We start from the raw sequence: 12,143 nt of genomic DNA, 5'->3' as shown, positions 1-12,143 counted from the left end.
AAGGAGTGGCTTCAGAACAACTATGTTACCATTCTTGACTGGCCCAGCCTGAGTCCTGACCTAAACCCAATTGAGCATCTCTGGAGAGACCTGAAAATGGATGTCCACCAACGTTCACCATCCAACCTGACGGAACTGGAGAGGATCTGCAAGGAAGAATGGCAGAGGATCCCCAAATCCGGGTGTGAAAAACTTGTTGCATCAAAAGGTGCATGCTTCTACTCAATACTGAGCAAAGGGTCTGAATACTTATGACCATGTTATATTTCAGTTTTTCTGTTTTGAACAAATTTGCAAAAATTTCTACATTTCTGTTTTTTTCAGTCAAGATGGGGTGCAGAGTGTACTTTAATGAGAAAAAAATGAACTTTTTAGAATTTACCAAATGACTGCAATGAAACAAAGAGTGAAAAATTTAAAGGGGTCTGAATTCTTTCCCTACCCATTGTATTGGTCAATATTACACTTAGTTCACACTGGCATTCAGAGGTCCATTTTTCTGTTTCGTTATAGGAACAAAAAGTTATAATTCCTGCAAAATAACGATCCATTCTATGACAGGCACCATCAATGCCAGACAGACCCCATTTACTATATTTGGGTTCACTGTGTGTCTGTCATGATAAAGGAAAAAAATGATGGAACTTGCAATAGAGTCTACCACTCCAAAACAAATGAGAGCAGGTTTGTATTGACCCACACGGGGACAGGTGAATCCCCACCCCCTTACATGAACAGTGTTTGACTCAGTACATTTGAAGGGATTGTCCATTAATCGGACAACCCTTTCTCATTCCCTATGTTTCCCCACTTGTAAAACAATAGCATCTACAGTTGTGCTCAAAAGTTTACATGCCCTGGCAGAATTTTTCCTTTCTTGGCCTTGTTTCAGAGAATATGAATGATAACAAAAAAACTTTTTCTCCATTCATGGTTATTGGTTGGGTGAAGCCATTTATTGTCAAACTACTTTGTTTTCTCTTTTTAGATCTTAATGACAACCAAAAACATCAAAATGACCCTGATCAAAAGTTCACATACCCTGGTGATTTTGGCCTGATAACATGCACAGAATTTGACACAAATGGGTTTGAATGGCTAATAAAGGTAACATCCTCACCTGTGACCTGTTTGCTTGGATTCCGTGTGTGTGCAGTTTTTGAGTGAGTTTCTGGGATCCAGACAGACTCTTGCATCTTTCATTCAGCCACTGACGTTTCTGGATTGTGAGTCATGGGGAAAGCAAAAGAATTGTCAACGGATCTACGAAAAAAGGGAGTTGAACTGTATAACACAGGAAAGGGATACAAAAAAATATCCAAGGAATTGATAATGCCAGTCAGCAGCGTTCAAACTGTGATTAACAAATGGAAAATCAGGGGCTCTGTAAAAAACAAACGACGGTCAGGTAGACCAACAAATATTTCGGCCACAACTGCCAGGAGAATTGTTCGGGATCCAAGGAAAAACCTTGATGCACAATAAGGAGGCACTTGAAGAAAAATGGGCTGAATGGTCGAGTCGCCAGAAGAAAGCCATTACTGAGCAAATGTCACAAAGTATCTCGTCTACAATATGCCAAACAGTACAGAGACAAGCCTAAAAACTTCTAGAACAAAGTAATTTGGAGTGATGAGACCAAAATTGAACTTTTTGGCCACAACCATAAATGTTACATTTGGAGAGCGGTCAACAAGGCCTATGATGAAAGGAACACCATTCCTACAGTAAAGCACGGAGGTGGATTGCTGATGTTTTGGGGATGTGTAAGCTACAAAAGCACAGGAAACTTGGTAAAAGTTGAAGGAAAGATGAATGCAGCACGTTATCTGAAAATACTGGAGGCAAATTTGCACTCATCAGCCCGGAAGCTGCGCATGGGACGAACTTGGACGTTCCAACATGACAACGATCAAAAAGACAAGGCTAAGTCGATCTGTCATTGGCTACAGCAGAACAAAGTGAAGGTTCTGGAGTGGCCATCTCAGTCTCCTGACCTCAATATCATTGAGCCACTCTGAGGAGATCTCAAGCGCAGTTTATGCTAGACAGCCCAGGAATTTACAGGAACTGGAGGCTTTTTGCCAAGAATAATGGGCAGCTTTACCATTTGAGAAATTAAAGAACCTTATCCACATCTACCACAAAAGACTACAAGCTGTCATTGATGTTAGAGTGGGCAATACACGGTATTAAGAACTGGGGTATTTGAACTTTTGATCAGGGTCATTTGGATGCTTTTGATTATCATTAAGATTTAAAAAGAGAAACACAGTAGTTTGACAATAAATGGCTTCACCCAACAAATAACCATGAGTGGAGAAAAAGTTTTTTTGTTATCGTTCATATTCTCTGAAACAAGGACAAGAAAGGAAAAATTCTGCCAGGGTATGTAAACTTTTGAGCACAACTGTATAATCATGTCTGGTGCAGGTGTAGCGCCCCGAGGGTTCGGCTGCTACAGGGGTATTGCACCTCAACCAGAGGTGTGCAATTCCACTCCTGGGTAAGGATGGAGTATGGACCAGGGCTCAGTTAGCTGCACACACCTACACTCCTCATTTCCGGGGTGACTGCTCTACGGTGCTACCATTAGTATGCAGGCATGACTGACTATGTCCCTGGCTGGAGTGGGGAGGGGGGGGAACCCTAGTGATGTGGGAGCAGATAGGGGCTGGTTTCTGGGCATAGGAAGGAGCTCATTGGATGCAGGTCACCTGAGCTCAGAGACGGAGGAGGAGGTATAAAAGGTGGGCACCATCTTAGAACAGTGTTCAGTCTGTGAGGAGAAAGTGAGAGTGGAGCAGAAGGGGAGCAGAGGCTCCGCTGGAGTTCTGCTCCAGAGTCAGGCCTAGGAACACGGGCAGGGAGAGAGGGAGAGAAGGAAAAGGAACGGAACAGAGAAGGAAAAGGAACAGAACAGAAAGAGAAAGGAACAGAACAGAAAGGCCCAGAAACATGAAGGTAGAAGGGACCCTAAGGACCCAGTAGATTACGGGTGACGGGTCAAGCAAGGAAAGGGTACTGGATCCCAAGTTGGTGGAGGCAAATAATCCTCAGCCAAGAAACGGAGGTCGTGATCACTTAATGGTGCGACCCCTCGCTAAACTTACTAGGAAGGCACCACATAGGGCCAGGGAAGCTGGCGCCAAGTTCTCCCAGAGAAGGCCCGAGGCAGCCGGACAGAAGTTTGGTCACTGGTGGGGCACGGCCAGAGAAAGGATAGAAGGGAGTTCTGTGCCATGCTCCTGAATTGCCTGGGGGTTGACCGAGCCCCTCACCTGGTGGACGCAGCACGGCTTGGGCGGTCACTACCTGTACAGAAGTGGCTTGGAGTATACGAACTGTGAGTAAAAGACCCTGGACAGCAACACGTTGTCTTTGTGTTTCTTACCTCGCCAGCACTAACGGTACTGGGACGCCCTGCACCACCACCCCCAGCATTCACCTACACTGCCCTGAGGCTACACTCTTCCCGTGGGGAGTTATCCTATGCCTGTGCTGCATATCTACATCAGCCTCAGCGGTCTGCCTTGCAGCGGCGGTCCTCCCTGACCGCAATCCACGGGTGGCGTAGTCGGACATTGCAAACCACATAAATACACTGCCACTGGTCTGACCACCCTGAGCCACGGGATCGGGTTGCCACTACTACTCCCAGCATTGCCCTAAAGGCCCGGTTCCGAGTACCCCACGGCCCAGGGGGGCGAAACACAGGCGCTGTTCCACTGGCATCTGCGCTGGCTCTCACAGGAATCGCATGCACTGGAGAACAGGAATGACGCAAGCACCGAAGGTGAGTATAGGAGGGTAGGTGTTATTATTTTACAAGGGGAAAACATAGGAATTGAGAAGGGGTTGTCCGAGTAGTGGACAGCCCCTCTAATGCAACATGTACAGGCAAGCGTAGAATCTCATAATACATTTAAAGAAGTTGTCCACTACTTTTACATTGGTGCCCTATTAATCTCTGATTGGCCGGGGTCTGGCGTCGGGCACCCCTGCCGATCAGCTGTTATCGGTGTCAGCGACCGCCGGCCGTAAGTGCTTACTTAATGAGCTTGGCCGTCTAGTTGTAGTGGCCACCACGTGGTACTGCACCTCCGTCTCCCATTGAAATGAATAGGTGGCGGATGTGCTGTACCGCGTGGCGGCCACTACAACTAGATGCCCAAGCTCAGCAAGTAAGTACTTCCGACCAGTAGCCGCCGCGGCCGACACCAATAACAGCTTATCGGGAGTGGTGCCGGTTGTCGGGCCCCGGCCGATCAGACATTGATGCCCTATCCTATGGATAGGGCATCAATGCAAAAGTAGTGGACATCTTCGTTAACAAACTACCCAGTTTTTTATATAGATACATAAGAAAATTTGAGAACAAAAGTCAGGTAATATTGCATGCTGTGGAACTGTGGCCCCCAGAATCAATGTCACCGGTTGGCCCTTGGTACCCCAGTCCGACACTGAGTGGGAGCCTAGCGTTAGTCATTGTAAACTACTTGTACAGAAATGTTTTAGACAAGTTTACAAATGTGCTACCTGGTCTTGTATTTCCTTTTCAGGTTATTCGTGCCCCTAATGTTTTGCTAATCATACGGCTTTCTAAATACATAATACAACAGAAGCAGGTCATCAAACATTCTTATCTACTGTATGTACAGCGCAGCCATTGTTTGGTCTATGAATACCACTTTTAGGCTGCAAAGCCCCAGGAATATTTTGATATTTGAATTTCAATAATAGTATTAACTACATCTCCCGGTGTAAGCACCTATTTGTCATTACAGAACACTGCATGTTTCTGATAACAGAACAGAAATATGATAGTATATGTGCATAATGCATCTCAATAAAGAGTCCCTCTGTGAGAACCGCGCTTTCTAATGTGCACCATCTAACGCTCTGCTAACTATGCATTTCACGGGCTCGCTTTGGTTGCGATCGATTGTTCCACAGGGAGTATTTACATGTAATAAACTTAAGACTTTGGTCTCTACAATGGGGAGAGAGATGGAGCGGTGACTGGCCTGGAATTTGTATGAGAGCCTGGATTAAAAGCTCAGCAGGTCCCACGTCAGAGGCTGCTCGCCTGCAGCTGGTATTGTGCATTTGTTAGAAATTGTGTGATCTCTTCACAAAGCTGATTTATTTACATCCACCTAATCTACAGAAATCCTTCTACCACTCAGAAGCCTGTATACACGGCCATACGTCCTGTGCTAATACTGCTAACCTGTTGTCTGTCCAGTGTTTGATTCTGACAATACAGAAACAGCCATGAAATAAAAAGCATCTAAGCACTGAAATTAGCAGAAAGACATAAAGAAGTAGAGAAAAAAATATGGAGTGAACACAACAATGGGTACATGAAAACTGATACGAACTGAGAGGTAACACTGCTTATATGAAAGGCAGCGCCAGGGAAGTCGTGAGGCATTAATACTAATTAGCAAATTGTGTCAGCCATAAAAGCGGTCTGAGTGCTCCACATTTTACCAGACAGCCACACGTTTTCCAGACTGTGTAATCTGCATTCATCTTGCACTTAGATTGTATGCATGGATTCAGATGTGGATTTTCCTATTCATTTGTAATTGTAAGGGGGAAGACCGGGGTGTAAGTACTTTCAGAGCAAGGGATCTGGAACTGCCGGGGCCGTGCCTCTGGTTACAGGGGGAAGACAGACTGTGAGCACAGGAGTCAGGTGACTGGGAAGCTGGGGGCGTGTCCAGAGTGAGAGCTGGGAGGTCAGGTGACCGGGAAACTGGTGGCGTGGGTGGAGAGAGGAAGAGACGAGGACATTTGCGTGGGAAAGCGGAGCTGGGTCCTGCTCAGCAGAGCAGTGTGAGAGGGTCCAGGCTCCTGGCTCCAGTACTGGGAGCAAGAGCCGAGTGCAGTGGACCAGAGAAGTCAAGCCAAGTAGAGGGAGAAGAGACGCAGGGTCTGTGGAGCTGAGCACGTGAGATGCCGTGTTATGGACTAGGGGCTCAGCGGGTAAAACTGGAGACCGCCCGCTGCCGCCAGAAGATGGAGCATTGTTTGGGCGGGCAAGCCTGAAGAAATCAACACCGGCCTCAGCTGGCAACTGCCTTGTGGAGGAAAAGAGTCAGCTAAGTGTAAAAACTGTCATTTACAACCGGTTCAACTCTGCTATATCTAGTTAAACTGTGAACTGTCAGTTAAAGACTTTTACCTGCTACTTCCCGTGTTTCCCCCATATTTTCCCCTGTTACTCCCTGTGTGGAGATAGACCCTGTTATTATAAACTTCCCCCTGTTTATTAACCCTGTATTGGCTGCTCTGTGTTTCTGTTTCGCTACATCTAAAGTACTCGTGTTACATTTGGCGTAGTTGGCAGGATGCAGTCGTTAGACAAAGACACTGCAGAGCAGTCCATCCTGGGAGCCCCTAAATCTAGCTTGCCGCTGGGGGCCATGCTCAGCAATCTCCCAAAGTTCACCGGGGACAATATGATGCTGTGGGACTGGATTGAGAGAGTTAGGAGTATGTTACGTATGCCGTACTGGCCCTGGACGGCGAGGCCCTACAATCCGTGATGTACCGCCCTCCCCATGACCAGGATACTGTAGAAAAAGTGGTGCGGATACTGGAGGAGATGCATGGGGATCCCACCAATGTGGGAGAGCTGAGGATACGGCTGTTTCACCAAGTGCAGCATGAGGGGGAGACTGTGACGCAGTATGTTAATGCCTTACAGAGGGTGCATGCCTATGACGCGCCCCCTGGGCCATGTTGTTAGGGATACCCGGAGCCGGATCAGATGGGGGTTGTAGTCTCCGAGTGGCTGTGACCCGGTCCGTGCCCAGGGTGTCAAGCTCAGTGTGTGGCAGTCCTACAGATGTTATTAGAGTTCTTTGTGTCGACTACGCCACCCGTTGATTTGCGGTCAAAAGGCCGCCGCTGCAAGATGGTCCGCTGAGGCTGGTGGTGTGTGTGCAGCTGCGGTAGTATAACCCCCAACGGGAGGGGTATAGCCTCAGGGGGTCAGCCGTGGAGGATGGTGGTTGTGAAGGTGCAGCAAGGAGACTCAGAGGCATAAAATGCAGTTCCAGGGCTTTACTTACTGGTGTTGCTCGGGTCACTGTGTACAGCAGTGACCACCCAAGCCGTGCTGCGTCCACCAGGTCCTGGACTCGGTCAACTCCCGGGCAATTCTTGAGTATGGTCCTGAGCTCCTTTCTGACTCGTCCTCCTCTCCGGCCTTCCCCACCAGGGATCCACCTAAGTCCGGCTCCCTCGGGCCTCCTGTTGGTAAACCCTTGTCTCTGGGTTCCCTGACCCTATTCTTGGTTTGCCTTCCGGGTGGATTTAGTGGGTGGTCGTGGCAGATCCTGCCCACGACCTCCGGTTCCTGGCTAAGGTGTGCTGTAGCCTCTGCCAGCTTGGGATCCGGTACCCTTTTGCCGACCCTTCACCCTTTTGTCCTTATTTTGGGATCTTGGGGTCCCCTCTGCGCCTATGGGTCCCTCTTCCTTCTCCTCTGCTCTGCTTCTCAGGCTCTCAGACAGACTGTCTGACTGGCTGACTGACAACCGACTGACGTCTCACAGACTGACCCTGATCTAAGATCGTGCCCACCTTATATACTCCCTCTATGTGTGAGCTCAGGTGACCAGCACCCAATGAGCTCCTAGCTTTACCCAGGCTGCTCCCCCTATCTGCCCCTACACTACTGGGATGTTCCACCCCCCTCCCACTCCAGCCAGGAACAGACACTGTCGTACCTGCACATTTCTCTAGTGGGAGTACCATCGGTCTGTTCCCCGGAAATGGGATGTGTGTAGTGCATGCAGCTAACTGAGCTCAGTTCCACACTCCATCCTTACCCGGGAGTGGAATATCACACCTCTGGGTTGAGGTGCAATACCCCTGTAGCAGCCGGATCCTCAGGGTGCTACACCTATATCACTAGAAAAGATGACATGGGGAATTTGGGAATGGGCCCTCCTGACGTGATCTTAAGGGACCAGTTTGTGGTAGGCCTCAGGGATGTGCAGCTGAAGCAGGCCTTGCGAGAGCACCTGCGCGCCAACCCACATATGACTTTTCTAGAAGTGGGGGCGGAGGCACGTGTGAGAGCAGGAGATGGGGGTGACGGCCCTGGCAGGGATGGTCCGGAGTAACAAGGTACCCACCCTGCCGGCAGCTGAACCAGAATGGGCTTGAGAGATGCTAATGGAGATACAGGAGATGCGGGATGAATGGTCCAGTCTCAAGAAGACCCCTGCCCCGACACCAGAGATACCCAGATCGATTGCTCCAGTTGTGGAAAGAATTAAATTCAGGACCCCCCCAGTAGGAGAGTTCCATAGGGGAGTGAGGCAGCCCTACACAGACAGAGACACGACCTGCTGGAAGTGTGGAGGCGCAGGACATTACGCCAGGGGCTATGCTAGCCGAGGCGGCCCCTGTCGCAGCAGCCATTAAACTAGCGGGCTCCGTATTGGGGGGACACAGCCCGGAGCCTGAGAAAGGGGAAAGAAAAAGAGGAAGTCCCAAGGACCTGGTTTCCACCAGCCCGACTGTCTGGGCCGAAATAAGCGGTCGGGCTGTACACTGCCTGATTGACACGGGATCCCAGTTGACTACAATGACAGAAGCCTACTTCCAACAGCGATTTCCAGAGATAGCGCGGCCTGAATGGGGACCAGTAATTAGACTCACGGTAGCTAATCAATTACCCATCCCGGTCGCAGGGGTGGTGTGGATGAAGATCCGAGTGTGTGGAAAAGATGTGGGAAAAAAAGGAGTCGTCCTGATCGCAGGGGGAACCGGAAGTGGACCCCCGGTGACCCTCGGAATGAATGTGCTGAAAGAGATGGGGCAAATCCTGATTAGTGAGCCGAAGGAGATTCCTCTAGACCAGTGGGACTCGCGAACCCCCCAAAGGAGGGTCTTTCAACAACTAATCCGAGATGCCCAGGCTCAGGAGATGTCAAGCGAAGGGAAGATCCTGGGGAAAATAATAGTGCCAGCAGCTACGGCGCTCACCTTACCGCCCGGACAAACTGTACTCACGTTATCCACACGGGCCTGCACACCTCTTGAGGGGGTCGAAGTTCAGATAGAACCAACATCGATGGACAAAGTACCCCCTGGACTCTTGGTGGCTCGGACACTGGCCACCGTCCAGGGTGGCAATGTTATAGTGCGGTGTGTTAATCTGGGCGAGGATGATCTCACACTCCCCCCCAGGGCGGAAATAGCCCAGATTCTGGAAATGCCAGAGAAGTTGGTGCGACCTGATGTGGTACAGCTGTACTAGGAGACCCCTGGACTCTGGCGGTCAATGTGCCACTGGAATCCTACCGGGTTAGTGCGAAGGGGGGACGAAGAATCCTAGAACGAATGTGGGCTGAATTGACGGGACTTACACCTCGACAGGTGCAGCAGGTTGAGGAGGTGCTGGAGCGGTACCAGGAAGTCTTTGCTCACCATGAGGATGATTTTGGTTGCACCGAAGCCATTACCCACGAGATTCCCATGGGGAGTGCTGCCCCAGTGCAGGAGAGATACCGGCAGATACCTCCCCAGATGTATAAAGAGGTTAAGGAGATGCTAGCCCATATGTTACAGAATGGTGTGATACGGGAGAGTCAGAGTCCGTGGGCAGCCCCGATTGTCCTGGTCCGGAAGAAAGATGGGACCCTGCGGTTCTGTGTGGACTATAGATGACTGAATGCCTGTACAGTACGGGACTCTTACCCACTACCCCGAATTGAAGAGTCCCTGTCGGCCTTAGGGACGGCAAGATACTTCTCCTCCTTGGATCTGGCCAGTGGGTACTGGCAGGTGCCCGTGGCCGAACATGACCGTGTGAAAACGGCGTTCATATTACCCATGGGACTGTTCGAGTTCAATCAGATGCCCTTTGGCCTGACTAATGCCCCCGGGACGTTCCAGCGTCTGATGGAGAGGTGCCTGGGCAATTTAAACTTCGAGGCGACATTGATTTACCTTGATGACATAATTGTCTATGCCGCCACCATCGAGGAGCACCTCCAGCGACTGGAGCAAGTACTGAGTCGCCTATAGAGTCATGGCCTAAAGGTGAACCCCCAGAAGTGCCACCTGTTCCACAAACAGATCGAATATCTCGGTTATACTGTGTCCGGTGAAGGAGTCAGGCCCACCCAGTAAAAGGTGGCCGCCGTACAGGAGTGGCCTACCCCGAAGACAGTGAAGGACGTTCGGGCCTTCCTGGGACTTGCCAGGTACTACCGAAGATTCGTGAAGAACTTCACCCGCATAGCCAACCCATTGCTGGAGCTACTTAAGGGAGTGCCGGCGGGCTCCAAGAATCAGGTGATTCGGTGGGGAAGCAGCCAGGAAGCGGCCTTCCGTGCCCTAAAAATGGCCCTGACCGAGGCCCCAATACTTGCCTATGCGGATTTCTCCCAACCCTTCATACTCCACACTGATGGGAGCCTACATGGTCTGGGAGCCGTGTTATCCCAAGTACAGGAGGGGAAAGAGCGCGTGATAGTGTACGCCAGCCACTCCCTTCACGACTCTGAGAGAAACCCGGATAATTATAGCTCTTTCAAATTAGAGTTGCTGGCTCTGGTTTGGGCAATGACCGAGAAGTTTGCAGAGTATTTGTCCGGGTCCGAAGTACTGGTGAGAACAGATAACAACCCGCTGGCCCACCTTGAAAATGCGAAATTGGGGGCCATGGAGCAGCGGTGGGTGGCCCGCATGGCCAGGTACCGGTATAAGATCGCCTACCGGCCTAAGGCTGAGAATACTCACGCCGACGTCCTCTCCAGAGTGACATATGAACGGCCTGATCATGACCGCGATGAAGATTTGGAGGCGGATGAGACCCCTAGCTTCCGAAGTTTCGTGGGACCGCTGGCCGCGGCGCAGGGACAGATGGGAGAGACGTCGGAAGAACAAGTGCTAGGGCGGCCAAGAGATGACTGGATCCGACTTCAACAGACTGACAGAGTCAATGGGTGGCTTGGCGGCAAGTCCCCAGTCGAGAAGAGAGGAGTACCCTGTCCCCGGGAGCACTGAAGATGCTGGGACAATGGGAGAGACTGTGTTTGCGAGACGGGCTGCTGTACCGACGGGTGCAGCTACTGCGAGAGTTCGGGAACACCTGGCAAGCGGTGATCCCAGAGAAGTTGGTCGGAGTAGTGGCTAAGGAGGCTCATGAACGAGGGGCTCACTTCGGACCAGAGAAGACGTTTCAGTGGTTGCAGAGGCTGGTGTATCATCCCCAACTGCGAGCAACAATAGAAGACACTTGTCGAAGATGTCGGAGCTGTGAGCTGGTTAAGCCCCCGGAGCAGCAGGTCCCCATACAAACTATTGCGACTTCTGCCCCCTTGGAGGTGCTGATGATCGACTATTTGACTGTTGGACCGGCGCATCTCGGGTATGAACATTGCCTGGTAATGACAGACCACTTCACAAAGTTTGCGGTAGTGACCCCGACCAGAGACCAGACCGCCGAGACAGCTGCGCTGGCCATCTGCCGAGACTTCATTCGGGTGTACGGCTGCCCAAAGAGGATTCATTCCGATCAAGGCGCCTGCTTCCAAGGCCAGGTGATGGAAGAGCTGCACCGGTTGTACAAGATTGAGAAGTAACGGACTACTCCTTATCACCCTCAAGGAAATGGGGCCTGTGAATGCTTTAATCGGACACTGATCCAAATGCTCCGCATGTTGGAGGAAGATCAGAAGGTACGGTGACCTGAGTTTGTGGCCGAGCTGGTGTGGGTCTACAACAACCAAGTGAATAGTACGACGGGGTTCACTCCTTATACCTTGCTGTTCGGGCGAAAGAGGCGAGAGATTACCGAGTTAGAGCTGGACACCGAGGAGGACTACTCACGGACAGGGGTGTCTTCCTGGGTCCGGGAACATCGGCATCGACTGCAGACCCTCCGACGGTTGGTACGACAAAAGTTTCAGGAGCTCAAACATCATGAGACATTGCCTCTTCGAGGGACATCTCTGAGGCCCGGAGAGCGGGTGTTGGTTCGGGACAGGCGGCCCCGGGGCAAATTGAGTAGGCGTTGGGAACGGACCCCGCACCGTGTGAAGTGCAGGATTGGCGCTGAAGGACCTGTGTATGAAGTTCAACCCGAGGGGGCTGAAGGAGCCCCTACA

Source organism: Phyllobates terribilis, unplaced genomic scaffold (assembly GCF_046119375.1).
Source record: "Phyllobates terribilis strain yellow unplaced genomic scaffold, ASM4611937v1 Scaffold_2__4_contigs__length_985480577, whole genome shotgun sequence".
Lineage (NCBI taxonomy): Eukaryota > Metazoa > Chordata > Amphibia > Anura > Dendrobatidae > Phyllobates > Phyllobates terribilis.
This window is presented reverse-complemented; position numbering follows the sequence as displayed.